Here is a 17,751-nt window from a genome sequence, read left to right as displayed (position 1 = left end):
CACATTTTCCACTGATAAGAATGAGATGACATTTTTCTATCACTCGGGTTCATCTGATGAGGGGAGCACACATTCCTCCCCCCTCACCGTCCCCAACAGGAAGTGCCAGGTAACCCAGGGAGCAGAAAGCCCCCCCTCACTTGTTCTTAAACTGTTGGTGCTTCTGTGTTTGAACACATCTTCAACCTTTTCCTTCTCCAGGCGTTAAATCCAGCTGCTCCAGCTTGGGAACCCTAAAAGAAGCTGTCAGGAATGGTTCACAGCATTCCACAGCCTCAGCACAGCTACCGGACCCGTGACAGAACCCCCACCCCTGGACAAACCAACTAGGGGTGCCTCCTCCACCAGAGGCACGGTCCCCTCATTATTTTTCGACAGTCTTTTTTTTTTTTTTTTTTAACAATGTATCAATGTACAGTAAAAGTCTCTATTTTTTTTTAACAATGTATCAATGTACAATAAACATATGTTGAATTTGACATTTTCTTTGATTTTACCACATAAACATTAAACAGAAAATCACTGGTAACCAGCTGCCAAACAAAACAAAAAGGACAAAGACATAAAGTTGTGGGTCTTTCAAAGTAATCCAGGAAAGGGCAACATCATTTATAAAAATTGTCTTCAGATCCACCAACTGTGTATCTAATGTTTTCCAAATCCATACAGGACAATATATCTTTAAGGTAAAGAAATCTTATTGTCCACATGAGACTCCATGGTGACCCAAACGGGGGAAGACGGTTCCAACTAAGTGTTTCTAATACAGCATTGACCTGATATTTGTGGCCCAGTATTAATATTAAGAAGAGCTTTCCTCAAACTTTGATGTTTACAATTCCATATAAAAGGTCTTCTTACTATCAATGGGAACATTGTTATCATTAAATACAATTTAATAATGGCTGATCTATGTCTTTTCTTTTTTAACAAGTTTTTATAGCTTAGATTCTGGTCGTCTTTGACAAAGTCTTTTGCAATTTATACAGTTATAGTTTGTATCACCTAAATTAAATTTTGTATATGAAAAATAATACTACACATGGTCAGAAGTCGTATATTCTTTTTTATTCTTTTTATTTATTTTTTTACTTTGACTGCACATGCTGACGTAGGTCAACACTACAAGAAGTGCAATATATATATATATATATATATATATATATATATATATATATATATATTTTTTTTTTTTTTTTTTTATTAATTTGTTTATTAGGAGATATAACAATATAACAACATTTCAATCACCAGTGTTCCATTGTACAGTATTTTCAAACAAAGACCCACATGTCACTCATTACAACAAAATTATGTCTTTAGTATCATAATCAGTCAATTATTTATACACACCACAGAGATATTCACACACATTCTTTACATATATCAAATGGTATACCTATATAACCATACATACTAAATAAAACAAAAGAGAAAATAAAATAAATAACAAAATAAATCAAATAAATAGAAGAAATTGCAAGGATTTGCAGTCGTCCAAATATGGGGCCCATGTTTTATCAAATTGTTCTTTATTGCCTTCAGCTGAGAAAATTATTTTCTCCATTTTAATAAATGACAAAACATCTCGTAGCCACAAGGATATTAAAGGTACCTTAGAAGATTTCCAAAAAAGTAAAATATTACGTCTCGCTATTAGTGATGTAAAAGTTATTATTTTAGAGTGAGCAGGTTCTGTGGGCAAAGTGTTTACTGGAACCCCAGAAACAGCCAAGAAATGGTTGATGACAACTTGAGTTTTAAGCACATTGGAAAGAATCGTGGAGTATTGGCTCCAAAAGTTGTTGAGACTCGGGCACAGAAAGAACATGTGACTCAGGTTACAAGGGCTGACATGGCATCTTTCACATTGATCCACGATCTGTGGGTAGATTTCAGATAGACGGGTTTTTGAGTAATGAACTCTATATAATACCTTAAATTGAATTAACTGTAGCCTTACGGAGGGAGTACCGGCACAAATTGCAGATATCGCTTTTTTCCACTGTTGGTCAGAAAAGTGTATATTTAACTCACCTTCCCACGATTTTCTAATTTTATCTGTTGATTGTATATCGAAGTCCATGAGTTGCTTGTATATCACAGATATAATTGACTTTTGATTGGGGTCAAGGGACAGCAACTCTTCCCATGGATGGGCAGTTGAAGAGAAGGATTGGATGGAAAAACAGAAGATGCACAATGACAAATCTGAAAGTAGCGGAACAAATGAGTGGCTGGAAGTCCCCTTGCTGAGCATAGGTCAGAGAAACTTAAAATGCCAGCATTTTTCCACTGCATGTAAGTATCGTCAGTGAGACCGAGGGGAAACAGATGATTTTTCATGATTGGAATTGTTATTGATGCTGAAAGAAACTTAAAATTGTTCCTGTATTGTGACCATATTTTTAAAGAGGACTGTACCACAGGACTTTTTGGATATATAGAAGAATTAATTGATAAAAAATAAACATTTTGAAATAACCAAATTACTCCAAAATAACAGATGCACAAACTTGGGGTATTTGAAAGCCATTGACAAAGTTTCAGGTCAAACAGGCACCGCGTCAGGGAGATATTTGCTCCACACACACACACCACTCACACACACACACACCGCACACAACACTCACACACACACACCACACACACCACACACACAGACCATCCTGAAAATATAGTATAGATGTAGTTAATGTAAGGCACCGTCTATATCCAAGTAATAAATGACAGATATGAGTCCCTGCAGGATCTTCCCTTTGCAATTCCTTGCTTTTTATGACCAATTTTTGCATAATATAAGCCATTTTTACAGGATGGTTTATTGCAATTTGAAATGACTGCAGTCGTGTGATAAATGCAAAGGAAAATAGCAAGTCCCTGCAAATACTTTGGAGTTTGAGTATTTATAAGTTGAATGGACCTAAAGCAAGGGTAGGTGATTTTCTCCAGATACACGTTTTAAGTGTTTGGTTGAAATTGTCTTCATGTCCTGACAGAAATTAAGATCATATGTGGGCTGAAAAAGGAACGAAGAAAATCTGTCATCTGTAGCAGCTGTAAATCTGTAATAACTTCGACCAATCACATCTCCCTGTCTCCCTGCTCATTCTCAATCCCTCACATGCACGAGCTCACACTGAAAGCGCATCACCGCTGACAGAGTTAAAATACAGTTTTTGGTAATGTTTTTTAACTTATCTAATGATAAAATGTATTGTTTACTTACTGCTGAATGAGACATGAGACAACAACGTTTCTACACAATACAGTGATAAGCTGAGCTCCACTTCTGCAGCAGCTGTGTGCATGCATGTGAGTGAGACGGAGCACAGAGGGGAGGAGGGTAAAGACAGAGCCGTCGAGGAAGCTACATTCAAAATCACCTATCCTACCTGTAAGCGTGGCAGATTCAGATGCTCCTAAGGACCTGATTTAGCCCCCGAACCGTGACTTTAACTCATGTGCATTTGAGTACCATTTAAATAACCCATAAACACTCTAATAAGAACAGCAAGAACCAAGATGAGCTGCACTTATTTAATAACAGTGTCACTCCTCTATGCTCTACACCACATTAATCTGAGACTATATATTACAACATGACATTCTTGAATTTCATTCAGGATCAACAAGGAAAAAGTACAACGACAACAAAGATGACTTTAAGTGATTCGTTATATACAAAACCGGAAATTATCCACAATTACAAGGTAATATCTGTTTGTGTGGGATATAATTATATCTTCTATAGTCTGTCATCACATCTTGCTCTACTAAGTTTAATATTTTATTTTCAGACTCACTCACATTTTGCTGCTGAACCACAAATCCACACACTCATATTTGCATACAGGAGGTCAGACCTGACGTGAGATCTGATCACAGCGTACGATTACGTCAGAATTGACAAATACTGAAGCTTGCATGAATTTGGTCGAACGCACGTCGTACGCTCAGATATCGACGTACAAACGGTTGATAGATGAGGGTCACTGGGAGGAAGGCGGGTAAAGACAAACAGCCATTTACACACTTATTCCCTCAGCCTCATACATTAACCTAGCAGAGATTTTACTGGTTGTGGGGAGAAGCCTGTGTAAACAATGCAAACTACACAGAGAAAGTTCACAGGGGGTCAAATGGGGGTAAGTGTACCCCTAGGGGTACGCGATGGCACGACAGGGGGTACCTAACAGAGAGAGAGAGATAATTATCAAATAAAACCATGAAAAATATGGGGATTTGAAAATGTGTATTTTTGGTTTAAAATTATAATCGTAATGATGATGAAAAAGATCTTGATTAGAACATAAATTGAAAATTCAAAGGTCAGCCCCACACCAGGTGGCAGATGACAGGACATGATAAAAATCTACTCATGAGGCAGTAAATACTGTTTCTTTCCACTTATTTACAAAGTTAGATCATTTAAAAAATTTTTATCACTCATTCATTCCATAATTGTGCTCAAGATATGTTGTTTTTTATAATATTCTGCAACAAAATGTTGTAGCTGAACAAAGGGGGTACTTATATTTACAAAAAGGAGAAAGGGGGCACTTGAACAAAACAAATTTGAGAACCACTGTACTACGCCACCATGCTGCCTGTTTTTATAAACAGGGGAACTCCAATCCATTCACTGAGTATAACTTAGGATGATCATGAAATATGGTGAAAAGAGGTAAAAAGTGACAATAATGAGTAAATATATGTGGCATTAGGTGGGAAAAGTGGAGCGAAAATGTCTTGAAAGTGGCAACAATTGCGCAGAAAACGCATTGAAATTTGATGGAGAAGTGATAGAAGTGGGAAAATGCAATATAAGGAGCAAAAATATAGCAGGAAAAAGTGAAGAAAATATTTTAAAATCATAGGCGGGTGTCGTGACTTCCCAGGTGGTGATGTGGACGATGAAAAAGATGTGTCGTGTGGAAAAAAGGTCGTCGACGAAACTGGCTCGCATAATAATACAAAGTTTATTGACACAAGCAGAATCAAAAGAACAGGGTCGAGACAGAAGCCCTGTGAGAGCAGCCGGGGTCAGATTTGCTCTGAATAAAACCAGCTAAAAAATGCTTATATGATTTGACGGGAAACCGGAGACCAACGGGTGGAATCTGACCCCCAATTTCCACTGGAGCTGATAGGTTTCCATTTTAGTCTTTGTGATAATTTCTACCGGGTCCACTGTGGTGCGTGTCTGCTCCTTCCCAGATGCGGTAGTTCGGTGCCCTCCACCAGATATACACAGGGGTTCTATTTCTGGACGCATCAATCAGCACAGAGCAAATGAAGCTAAACAGTAAATTAAGCACGTACTCCGCAATAAAATATCGGGTTACTTTTCAAAATAAAACGCTTCAGATTATGTTTCAAGTAAATACATCACCAAAACGTCATAATGTGTAAAAACAAAATCACATCCAATATATTGATTCCTTTCATACTGTAACTACACTGTAAACTGCAGCAACTTTGATTTAGTTCATGTTTTACCGGTGCAGTTTTATCTCTTCTCTGTTGGCTGTTGATAAAAAATGTGTCTATGATAAAACCAGAGTCCAACCTTCTTCTTCTCCTTCGTTAGGAAAACTGACCTGTTTATCTGTTTATTGTTGCGTTTATAACACATACATTTAACTGCGTTCTCGCGCAATTATATAAATATCGTGAGAACTGATCTGTCTCGTGACGTCACAGTCGTTCAACCGGAGCGCACCACGACGCACTCCAAACGCAACCGGTGTGAATTACCGGACGGCGTACAGCGGTGAAATACCGGATCGGTGCCGTGGCGCAGCGGAGACGTATCCAGTGGAAACCCGGGGTAAGACTTTAGCCTTAAAACAAAGAAAGGAAAGGCAAGGCAAATTTATTTGTATAACGCATTTCATACTCAAGGCAACTCAATGTGCTTTACATGATAAAACATTCAATTGTTTAAAATCAATAAGAACATTTAAAATCATCAGTAAAATCAATTAAAATCATCAGTAAAATCATCATGACATCAACAACATGACAAAAAATCTCTCTCTCAATCATATGCAGTAGAGAAAAAAAGTGCCTTTAACTTTGATTTAAAAATGTTCACATGTGATGCTGACTTCAGCTCTGCTGGGAGTTTGTTCCACTTCTTTGCAGCATAACAACTAAAAGCAGCATCACCATGTTTACTGTGAGCTCTGGGCTCCACTATCTGACCTGTGTCCATAGATCTGAGAGACCTACTGGGTTCATACCTGACAAACATGTCACTGATGTATTCTGGACCAAACCCATTCACAAATTTATACACCAGCAGCAGAACTTTAAAGTCTATTCTGAGGCTGACTGGGAGCCAGTGTAAAGACTTTAAAACTGGAGTAATGTGTTCTGACCTCTTTGTTCTGGTTAAGACCCAAGCTGCAGCGTTTTGAACCAGCTGTAGATGTTTGATGCTCTTTTGGGGGATTCCTGTCAGAAGACCATTACAATAGTCCAGTCTGCTGGATATAAAAGCATGGACCAGTTTCTCCTGATCTTTCTGAGTCATTAAACCTTTCACTCTGGAGATGTTCTTTAGGTGGTAGAAGGCTGTTTTTGTGATAGATTTGATCTGACTGCTGAATGTAAGATCTGAGTCAATCAGATCACCAAGGTTTTTGACTTGGTCTTTAGCTTTTAAAGATCGAGACTCAAGATAGTTGCTGACAGCAGTCCTCTTTTCCTTGTTACCAAAGACAATCACCTCCATCTTGTCATGGTTTAGTTGAAGGAAGTTTTCACTCATCCAGCAGTTTACGTTTTCTAAACAGTCACACAACACCTCAATGGGACCATGGTCATCTGGGTTCAGTGATAGTATAATATAGTTGTGTGTCGTCTGCGTAGCTCTGATAATCAACCTTACAGTTCTGTAAAATTTGTCCTAAAGGAAGCATATAAAGGCTAAACAGAAGAGGTCCAAGAACAGAGCCCTGAGGAACCCCACAGGACATTGGTAATCTGTCAGATTCAAAGTTTCAAATGCTTACAAAATAGGAAGCAACAGTTGTCCATTATGGTGGTAAGACCCTCACATGACAATGAACAAAGGTCGGAGTTAGATAGTTTATGGCCTGAAGCTACAATTTTGAGGAAGAGCAGGAAATGTGAACAGGATGCTCCCGAGAGTCACAAGGCAATGTCACATGCAAACAGCAGGTCCACAGAGACATCTGGCTAGGATAGTAAACCCCATATGGTTAGGTCACAGTTGAAGGCATATACTGCACTTTTAAATGAAAAGATATATAGCATAAATGGATCTCATGTTAAGCAGTTAATACACCTCACGGGGTTAACAGAACGTCTCAGGTTTAGCTTCACAAATAAGGAATGAAAACAAAATGTACCAATCTAACTGTTTAATTATGATCATTTTTCATTACAAGCTTCAACACCACGGTGAGTGATTATGTCATTTTGAAGTCCATCAAACAAACATGAAGTTTAACAAAACAAATAAAAAAACAAAAACATTAGGATGGTCACTAACACAAATTAAAAGCATCTCAGCACCACATTTTTTTGACACCAACTTGAACCATTTCAACTCAGAGCCTGTATCAGTAGCTATAAAGTTTAGTAAAACTGGCACATGGACAACATGGCATGCCCACTCAGTCCCTCCTGTCCCACTGTGCTCCTCAAGTGGTTTTTGATGAGTTTTAACTTGGAGAATGAGCGAGACACGTGACTGACGTGCACGCGCATACTCTGTGCAAAAACCATGTTGTTTACATAAGTGACGCTTGAAAAATGACAATGAACGAACTGCTGTTTAAGTTCGTAAATAGTTTGTAGTATGTAGAAAGCTTGTCACCTGAGGACGCAGCCGCTTATTTAAGGAAACTCACTTTAAGTACAGGTGAATGATTGTAGGACCCATGCAGCATTCCCGAAAATGAGTGGTTATCCGATATGCGCTCCTGGCCCAATGTTCAAAGGCCAGTTTCTTATACATATCTGATAGAAAAACTCAATGTATGTATGAAAAAAAACCTAAAAGCATTAAGTCTCTTGATGCTTAGAACTTAAAGGACAGGATAGGTGGGCTGCTGTACTCTTGGTAATGAAGGTTTCTGTGTATTTCTATGTATTCTGATCAGTTTCAACAGATGAGTTTCCATTTCTACATTAGGTGACCTCCTCAATGTCCCACGTCTGCAAATCAGTCTATTTACAGCTTTTTAATGTAACTTTTTACTAGATCCAGACTGAGATAGCGCACCGTCCACTCCCGTGCACCAACGCCTCAGCAGCCCTCTGGTTGTTTTGCACCAAGCCTGCAGCTAATTTAGTATGCATACGTCTCACAAAATGGGTCTCTTTAACCCCTGTATAAATCTACTTGATGGGTGCACAAGTCATGGAGGGCCCGCCTTCTCCAGCTCCCCTGACTGTGGTAGAGGCCCGGCTCCCTTAAGTTCTACCTCCTATCCGTGCCGCCCTCCCAGCCCCCCCTGAAGCCCCGCCCCTGGACCTGCCAAAATAAATCCAAAATGCACCTTGAAATGTTCAGCACCCACTGTAACTTAAAGAAGGAGAGAATAATGTTGATGAAAGTCAGCAGTGTTACTGTTTATTATGTTCTACGTGATATATAATACAACATACATGTGCTTTAATATGGAAGATACACTTTAACATGGAGGGACACACTTGGTGTCAGTTGTAAATCACTGTTAGACAGGTTGGATAGAATAAAAGGATTATCAGGCTCGCGAGAGGATTGGGCACTGACAGTGTCTACGGAGCACCCGCGGTGTCCCCCATGTTGTAAACACAGCTCTGAGCTGCTACGGGAAGCAGGAAGGTCAAATGTCATCAGCTGCTGGTCCTTTAAAAATTTTTTACTTAGTTTTATTTTGTGAACCTTTTAATTTTATATCTCTGTTTTTACCACTTCCTACCACTGTGTTTTAGACACGTAAAATGTTTGTATATTATGCACATTATATTAAGATTTTTTATTTTTATTTTTTTTTACGAATTAAAGAAAGCTAAAATAAAAACAATTAAAAGTGGGGAAAAGAAAAAGTACTCCCCCCCCAAAAAAAAAAAATTCAAATAAAGTACAGATACCCAGTAATACTCAATACAACACTGAAGTATATTTACTTAATTTGTTGACAGTGAATGTATGCATGTACAATCCAGTTTGTTGTCATCATCAAGTATGGTTGCCGTGGCTCCAAGATGAAAGAAAATAGAATCCATAACTGAACCAACTCCAGTAGCTTATCTTATTGCTAGTGGTTCAGTTGGACAAAGTGTTTCTCTTCGTCATCTGAGTATCAACAAGTTAAACAAGCAAATTTTGTGTATTTTGAAAGCTTCTATTTTGAAGACCTGGGTGAGAAATGGCTGCTGTAGGTAAGAGACTGTACAGACAAAATAAGAGGATGAACTCTGATCTGCTAAGATGAAAGAAGACTTTAGTAAATCGATATATTTAGTTTAAAAATGTTACAATTAATCATTAGAACAATGTCATTGCCTGATCTCGTTAGATCACGGAAGCTAAGCAGGTCTGGGTCTGGTTAGTAGTTGGATGGGAGACCACTGAGAATTCCTGGTGCCACAGTGGGGGACAGTCGCTCCAGTGGCATCTGTCATTGTGAACTTGGACGAAACACTTCACCCACATTACCTAATATAAATGTAGTGTGTGAGTGAGTGTTGGTGGTGGTGGTGGTTGGAGGGGCCGATGGCGCATTAGGGCAGCCTCGCTTCCGTCAGTCTGCCCCAGGGCTGCTGTGGCTCCAATAGTAGCTTACCACCACTAAGTGTGGAGTGAAAGAATAATGCCTTAATTCTGTAAAGCGACTTTGAGTGTCTATGATAGAGTGCTGTATAAAATCTAATATTATTATTAGAACAGTTTGAGAGTCACCCAAATTTAAAAATGACAAGACCAGACAAGAATTTCTTGTTTATGTGAGTTTTAGTGTTGAAATACTGAATACTAACCTTGTGTCCTTTCTATCCACTTTGACAGTGTCTCAACTAATGGTAGGGCAGGTTCTGTGCAGCAGCTCAACCAAATACACTATAATTGAGTTTACTGGAGAAGGTTCCTTTGGTAAAGTGGCCAAGTGCCAGGTTAATTCCACCTGTGAATTAGTGGCAGTGAAAATCCTGACGGATAACTTTGTGCAAGGCGTGCAGCATGAGGTGAGTGTTTGGATATCTCCAATAGTTTTGGTGCCTCCAACTGGACTTTAACTATGAACTGTTCATGAAATAGTGACAGAAAGATGTTTTAATTGTCCTTTTTTTCCCCTCCAGCTGTCTATGTTGAGTAGAATCAGCACGCTGGATCCAGACCACTTCAACGTGGTCAAATTCTACGAGAAATTTGAATATTTTGGCTACACCTGCCTCGTCTTCGAACTGCTTGAGAAGGACTTATTCCAGTTCCTCATAAATGACCTGTGTTCTTCCATGTATGTGCACCAAATCCGCCCCATTGCAAAGCAGGTATGATCCTTTTTATAGTTTGACTAAAATGGCGTCGGTGCCGTTCGTGCGTAGTCTAGTGTGTTTGTGACACAATGTGGTGCAGAGAGGATGCTGTGCGTGGAGCTGCATGGATGTCGCTGATGTTTTGACCGTTAAATTCTCGTGTCGCGTTGATGGAAGGAGAATCAAGCCAGAATCAGCTGATCAGATGTGTAATTTACGCAGCAATGGCACAATGTTCACATATAGGAGTGTGGTGACACAGCGCTACTCAGAACCTCAGACCTGCTTGATGCTCAGTAGATCATTTTCAAATGGTGCTGATCCACTGATTGACAGACTGTGTTGCTGCATTAACTCAGATCAATATGACAGATCATGTCAAAATCTGCCTATTTTTCACGGACTGATCAGAGCAAAGTTACAGGACCTAACGGAGCTGCAACAGTAAATTAGGGGGGAAAATATCAATAGGTTTTAAAGTTGTTTAAAAGAAAAAAATCCTCAATTCCTGAAATATATGTGTGCCTCTATGCACCTCACATCTCCACATTAAACAAGCAACACACTCATTTAAATAGGGCGGTCTGCACCAGTTCTACACGTGCACTAAACATTGCAGCTATGTTAGTGAATTCCTCGCAGCAGGTGAGGAAACTGCATCACCAAAGGATTTAGTGACGCAACTGGTTTACCACCCTTTATTTCAGATCTTAGTGAATCTGCCCCTGAGTGTTTATAAGGTCAGTTAAAGAATATTTTATTTTTATTCTGAATTAAAGAGGAATTAAAGCTATAATCCATGAAAAAGCTACTTAACCTCCCACTTTTCTATAGCAAGACATGCTTCGTACGGGCACTGCACTAGTCTTTATAAAACAAAAGGTTTGTAAAAATGTATCTATTTATTTATTTATTTTTTTAAAAAACAAAATAACATCAATTAATTAAATTCAAAATAAAAAATTCTCAGACTGAAATATACGACATTCAAGGCTGTATTGGCGCGGTGCATTACATTCATACTGGTTGGTCGGCTATGATGCGATGCATTTGATTGTTGTCTGGTTATTTAATTTTTTTGTGGTTTAACGAATGAAAAATAATAATTTACACATTAAAGGTTGGGTGTAGAAATGTTAAAAACTACAGTACAAATTTCTGTACTTCTTTTAAAACATACTTAAGTACAAGTGAAATTACTGATTTAGAAATATAATCAAAAAAGTACAAGTACAAATAAAAGCAACTCAATTATAGTAACGTGAGTAACGTTTGTGGACTTCAGCTCTGCTTTTAATACAATAATCCCAGCTCTCCTTCAGTACAAGCTTTCCCAGCTGAACGTGCCAGACTCCACCTGCAGGTGGATCACAGACTTCCTGTCTGACAGGAAGCAGCACGTGAAGCTGGGAAAAACCATCTCTGCTCCCCGGACCATCAGCACTGGATCTCCTCAGGGCTGTGTTCTTTCTCCTCTGCTCTTCTCCCTGTACACCAACAGCTGCACCTCCTCTCACCAGTCGGTCAAACTCCTGAAGTTTGCAGACGACACGACCATCATCGGTCTCATCGCTGATGGAGACGAGTCTGACTACAGGTGGGAGACAGACCGGCTGGTGTCCTGGTGCAGCCAGAACAACCTGGAGCTCAATGCTTTAAAGACAGTGGAGATGATAGCTGACTTCAGGAAGAACCCAGCCCCCCTCACCCCCCTCACCCTGGGAGACTCTACAGTGAGCTCTGTGGAGTACTTCTGCTTCCTGGGGACCATCATCACTCAGGACCTCAAGTGGGAGCTGAACGTCAGCTCCCTTATCAAAAAAGCTCAGCAGAGGATGTACTTTCTGCGGCAGCTGAAGAAGTTCAGTCTGCCAACAAAGATGATGGTGAACTTCTACAGCTCCATCATCCAGTCCATCCTCTGCTCCTCCATCACCATTTGGTACGCTGCAGCTACGGCCAAGGACAAGGCCAGACTGCAGCGTATCATCCACTCTGCAGAGAAGGTCATCGGCTGCAATCTGCCCTCCCTCCAGGACCTGTACGCCTCCAGGATTTTGAGGCGTGCAGGAAAGATTGTGGCCGACCCCTCCCACCCCGGTCATAAACTGTTTCAATCTCTCCCTTCTGGTAGGAGGTTTCGGTCCATCAGGACCAGAACCTCCAGACACAAAAACAGCTTCTTTCCCTCTGCCACCATCCACATGAACACACCCCAAGTCACCCACTGAACCCCCCCCCCCACCCGATCACCACCTCCACCAGCTTGATATCTGCTGCACTGTATATATATATTTATATTTATCCTATTTATCCTTTATTCTCTATCTATCCTTTATTTATCCCTCATCCTTTATATTTATCATTATTATTATTATTATTGTTGCTGGGTTGTTCTTTGTTGTTTTGTTTTTATTTCTTTTTGTTGTTTGTTTTGTGCACCAACCACCAAGTCAAATTCCTTGTACTGTCCTTGAAACTGTACATGGCCAATAAAACATTTCTGATTCTGATTCTGATTCTGACTTGTAATCCCTTACTTTCACCTCTGATCATAATCCTGTCTTTTTCTCATTGTGTCCCTGCAGATGTTGGTAGCATTACAGGGACTCCGATATCGTGGTATCATCCATGCTGACATCAAGGTTGACAATGTAATGCTGGCAAACAATGAGAAGAATTCATACAAAGTCAAGCTCATTGACTTTGGAATGGCTCTTCCATCCTCTGCCGCCAGGTGCGGGATGACGCTTCAAGCCATCGGCTCCAGGTATGAGGGTGTCAATCTGAATGACTTCTGTGTGACTGAAATAAATCCCTGAATATTGTACAGTACAAGTAAGGTTTCATAAATTCCTGATGTTTCTTGTAGGGGAATCATCTATAAATTATTTATGTTCATAAACAAAAAAGTAAACAACATTTAATGGCAAATGTATTCACATTTATTTTGAGTAAGGTCCAACAACACCACGTAATCTATCAATTGTATCGATAGATTACCTTTTAGAACTAATTTTATATTGAATAATGTCATCCGGAACGCCAACTTGCCGAGCCCAGTTCAATGTAGTTGGATCGTAGGAATTTACAGTAAAGTGATTAATCAATCTAATAGATGAATTATTACACGCTTAGTCATTATATTGTTGGTACTTAGTGCTAAAAAACAGATTTCTAAAGCGTATCTCATTCATTTTGCTTCACAGGGCCCCAGAGGTGTGTCTTGGCCTACCATTCACAGAGGTCATTGACATGTGGGGGCTGGGCTGTACGCTGGCCTTCCTGTACCTGGATTATAGCCTCTTTCCTGTCGACTGTGAATATCTCATGGTAAGTCATCATTTTTTATACACCATCCCTCCATCCATTTAGTGACCCACGTGCTCTTTCTCAGGGTTGCGGCTGTTTTTTTACACATGTACAGTATATAAAGTCTTGAAGAAATGCTCCTATCGTGTGTAATTGTGTGTTCTTTCTGCAGATGCAATCCATGGTGGAGCTTCTTGGTATGCCAGCGGACTACCAGCTCAATAGTGGTGTGCATACCAAGAGATTCTTCCGTCAGAAGGAGGATGAGTTTGGCTCAGGATGGAGGCTCCTGGTAAAACATAGTTTTCATTGTTGTTGAACCTTGACTGTTGCTTTAAACTTATCCTAAACCCTTATCATTGACATTGTGTTTCCTCAGACACCGGAAGAATATTCCGCTATTAACGCAAATGAAGCTGAGGAATGGGACGCACGGCGCTGTCATTTCAAGTCATGGGATGACCTGCTCTATGTAAGTGTTCTCTACGATATTTGAGTTCAAATACTTAGCAGCGGTCTCTTCTTTAAAATGTAACATACTTTATACGTGTTTATAAGCTAAAATTACTCACGTTTTATTTTTTTGTTACAACTTATCATATGTTATGACCGAGAGAGGTTTGAACTTGTGCAAGGACCTAACTCTTGTTTTTTTTAAATCCAGATCTATGAAGAAGAGGATGCTGAGGAGTTTAAGGACAGGAGAGTGTTCATAGACTTCCTCAAACAAGTACTGCATCCGGATGGGGAGGAGCGAATCTCTCCCACTGAGGCTCTTCAGCATCCATTTATTACCATGTCCCACCTGGGCCAGGATCCAGACAGCAGTGACTAGTGAGTAACTGCACTAAGGAAGCAATCACGCACATGGAGATCAACCTGTTGTTATATTAACTTTTGTACTAATCTTTGTTTTTTAATTTTTCCTCTAGTCTAACCAAGGCACAAGAATTCATGTCTATGAAGTGTAAAAATGAGGACATTGACAAGGAACAAGAGGTTCAGCTATCTCCTGGCCAGCTTGCAAATAGCTGTGAATCAGCTGAGGTGCATGAAGAGCCATTTGACAAGTTCCTGCTGACTCCTACATCCAGCCAAATTGAACATGTAGAGACAAATGTCCCCAAGCTTCCTCTTACTCATCTAAACAATGAGAATGGAAGCGTTCAGGAGACAAGTCTGGAATGGGGAGAAGAACTCCATCTTCATTCAACAGTGGATGATTCCGGAATCTGCACTATTCCTCAATGGTGTGATGAAAATCTGGAATCAGTTTCCTCAATGAATGGACCTGTGATGGAAGACGTCCCCATCCCAGCCCCCAAGAGGTTTAGGAACGTTCGGAAGTTATTTTCCAGAATTCAGAAAACGTTTCTAGGCTGCTTCTGTTCCTCCGTGCAGGAGTAATTTCTGCCTCTCTTCTCTCCATTCCTCTTGCTCTCCTGTCCTATCCAACCTGGGACAACTGTCGCTCTGTGTATTTGTGTTTGTGTATATAATCATAAATAAACACACTTCATGACTTACCTGCTTTGTTGATGTTTTCATAGTTTTGACCCTTTTTTCCAAAATATTTTGAAACTTTTCGAGGAAGTCCCTGATATTGTGTTGTAGTGTGCTAAAAGTTCTGCAGAGCTGCTGAATGTCCTGGATCAAAATGAAAACAAACTGTGTTCATTTTTCATAAGTCAGTAGTGGTGATGGTCATTGTCCATTACCATGTCAGCACCTAAAACTAATTCCAAACTCTGACTTGGCAGCATGATCTCAGCTTCCTCTTATGGTTTTAAATAATAACGATACAATCCATGCCACTAATACAATAATAGATAATATATTTGCATATATACTTACCCCGTTTAAATTCGATGAAACATGAGCATGATGAATGTTTTTTTTTTTTACTCATTCTTAAAAAAAAATTGTTTGGTGTATTTATATGTAATGTATGTTTTTTTTTTTTTTGGAGTCTGTGTATTTTTGGATTTTTCTGTTGTCTTTTTGTGGATTTTTTGTATAATTATTGTTTGTTGTTGCCATTGTAGGGTGATTCTGGAGTCGTTTTGTGGATTTTTGTTTCGTTTTTTTGTTTGGTTTTGGTGTAGTTTTGTGCATTTCTGTTGTAAGTTTTAGTGTATTTTTTTGAATATATTTAGTTTGGTGTACATTGAGTCATTTTCATATTTTTGTTGTTGTTTGGTGTATTTTTCTGTAATATATGTTTTTTGGAGTCATTTTGTGCCTTTTTGGAGCCTTTTGTAAATTTGTGTGCTTTTCTGTTGTCTTTTTGTGTACTTCCTGTATAAATGTTGTTTAGTTTTTTGTTTTACGTCATTTGTGCATTTTTTGTATAATTATTGTTTTTTGTTGCATTTGTAATGTGATTCTGAAGTCAATTTGGAGAAAAAAAGTCAATATTAAAAACGTCTTTGTACCGCTAAAAGTAATTTAAGTTAATAATTCAGTAGGGATGTAACGATTAATCGTAAGGCAGTTAAAAATCGATTCATAGGTATCACGGTTGATATCGATTTTCTGAAAATTGAATCGCAGTACTTTTTTTATCCACAAGTGTAGGCGGCGGGCGGAGTCTGCTAATCGTTTCTTTCTGGCCGCCTTCTACTCTTAAATATGTTAATAAATGATTCATTACCCCTTAAGCACCGAAAGAATATCTGTAAAATTACTTGACTATCTGTAAAAGTCACGTTTTTCTATTAGCTCTGTCTGCTAGCATAGCTTCTCTTCTTCACTGATGAATTGATATTTTGATTATTTGTTTTAATCATGATATAATTATAAATTATTTATTTTTCAATTTCCAATAGCCTACAGTACCTATAAGTTTGAAAGTGTCAGCATTTTGTGCTTTTCATAGCCCAAATGACTAAACAGCGCTATTTCTTAACCGCTGTGTTTTTTTATGTGTTCCCCAAGAAACAGCTCTCTACGCTGCCTTTGGATGCTCCTCACTGAGGCTGTTCTGAGTTGTTGTTGTTGTCATTTTCTTGCTCATTGAGATGACTTTGTTGTAAATTGCGCTATACAAATAATGTTGAATTGAATTGAATTAACACTTGTCAGCAGAAACATATGAAATTGTCATTGGTTTTGACATTGGTGGTCTCGATTTGGAACGCCCTGCCTACCCAACCTTAGTGCTCATGGCACGTCACTGTTGAGTACTACTAAGTACTCTTTACCAGGGTTGGGGTCATTTACATTTTTAAGTTGCAATTACTTCTTCAATTATCCATATTCAATTACAATTCAAGTGTGATTACTGTGATCGCATTTTTTCCAATTACAATTAAATTACAATATTTTTTTATTCACAAAAAGTCATTTACAATTAAGTTCTCAATTACTTTGGCGCAATCATTAATCACAATTACTGAGCCAGAAATTAATAACCTAATAAATGTTAACCTTCCTCTTGTGTTAGCTTTCTGTTAGCATCTCTTATGGTAACAGGTCCTAAATCAGCTGTAAAATACACTAAAAACATCTAATTTATTTCCTATCTATTGGTTATCGTGTAAGGCGTCCTAATCAATGAAATATATGTTTTAATTTTGTGTCACTATACACAAAAATCAAATGTGGAAAAGCTTGATATCAAACACGTTTTAAAAATTGTTAACTCCATATGTGTACCACTGTACATAGAACTGTAACATGATTCTCCAGTTTTGTGCTAAATTGTAACTGACAATTTTTTATAGAATTTTTATGGCAATTACATTTACAAAGCCAATTGTCCAAACTCAAGTACAATTTAATTGCGATTACGACAACGACAGAATTTTAAAATTACAATTATAATTATGCCTTAATTTAAATAATGATCAATTATGTAATTACAATTATAATTGACCCCAACCCTGCTCTTTACACTTGTCTATAATAGAGCCTTTATTATAAATATCTATGGTGTTAACT

General features: G+C 38.7%; 1 protein-coding gene across 2 annotated transcripts in view; it reads left to right on the top strand.

Annotated features, from left to right (window-relative positions):
• The window catches only part of LOC114458385 (synaptosomal-associated protein 25-A-like), a 160,665-nt gene that overhangs the window by 50,960 nt on the left and 91,954 nt on the right, over positions 1-17,751 (top strand). The window lies entirely within an intron of this gene.

Source organism: Gouania willdenowi, chromosome 3 (assembly GCF_900634775.1).
Source record: "Gouania willdenowi chromosome 3, fGouWil2.1, whole genome shotgun sequence".
NCBI classification, from domain to species: domain Eukaryota; kingdom Metazoa; phylum Chordata; class Actinopteri; order Blenniiformes; family Gobiesocidae; genus Gouania; species Gouania willdenowi.
Note: the sequence above shows the minus strand (reverse complement) of the source record. Positions and strands in the feature narration are given on the sequence as shown.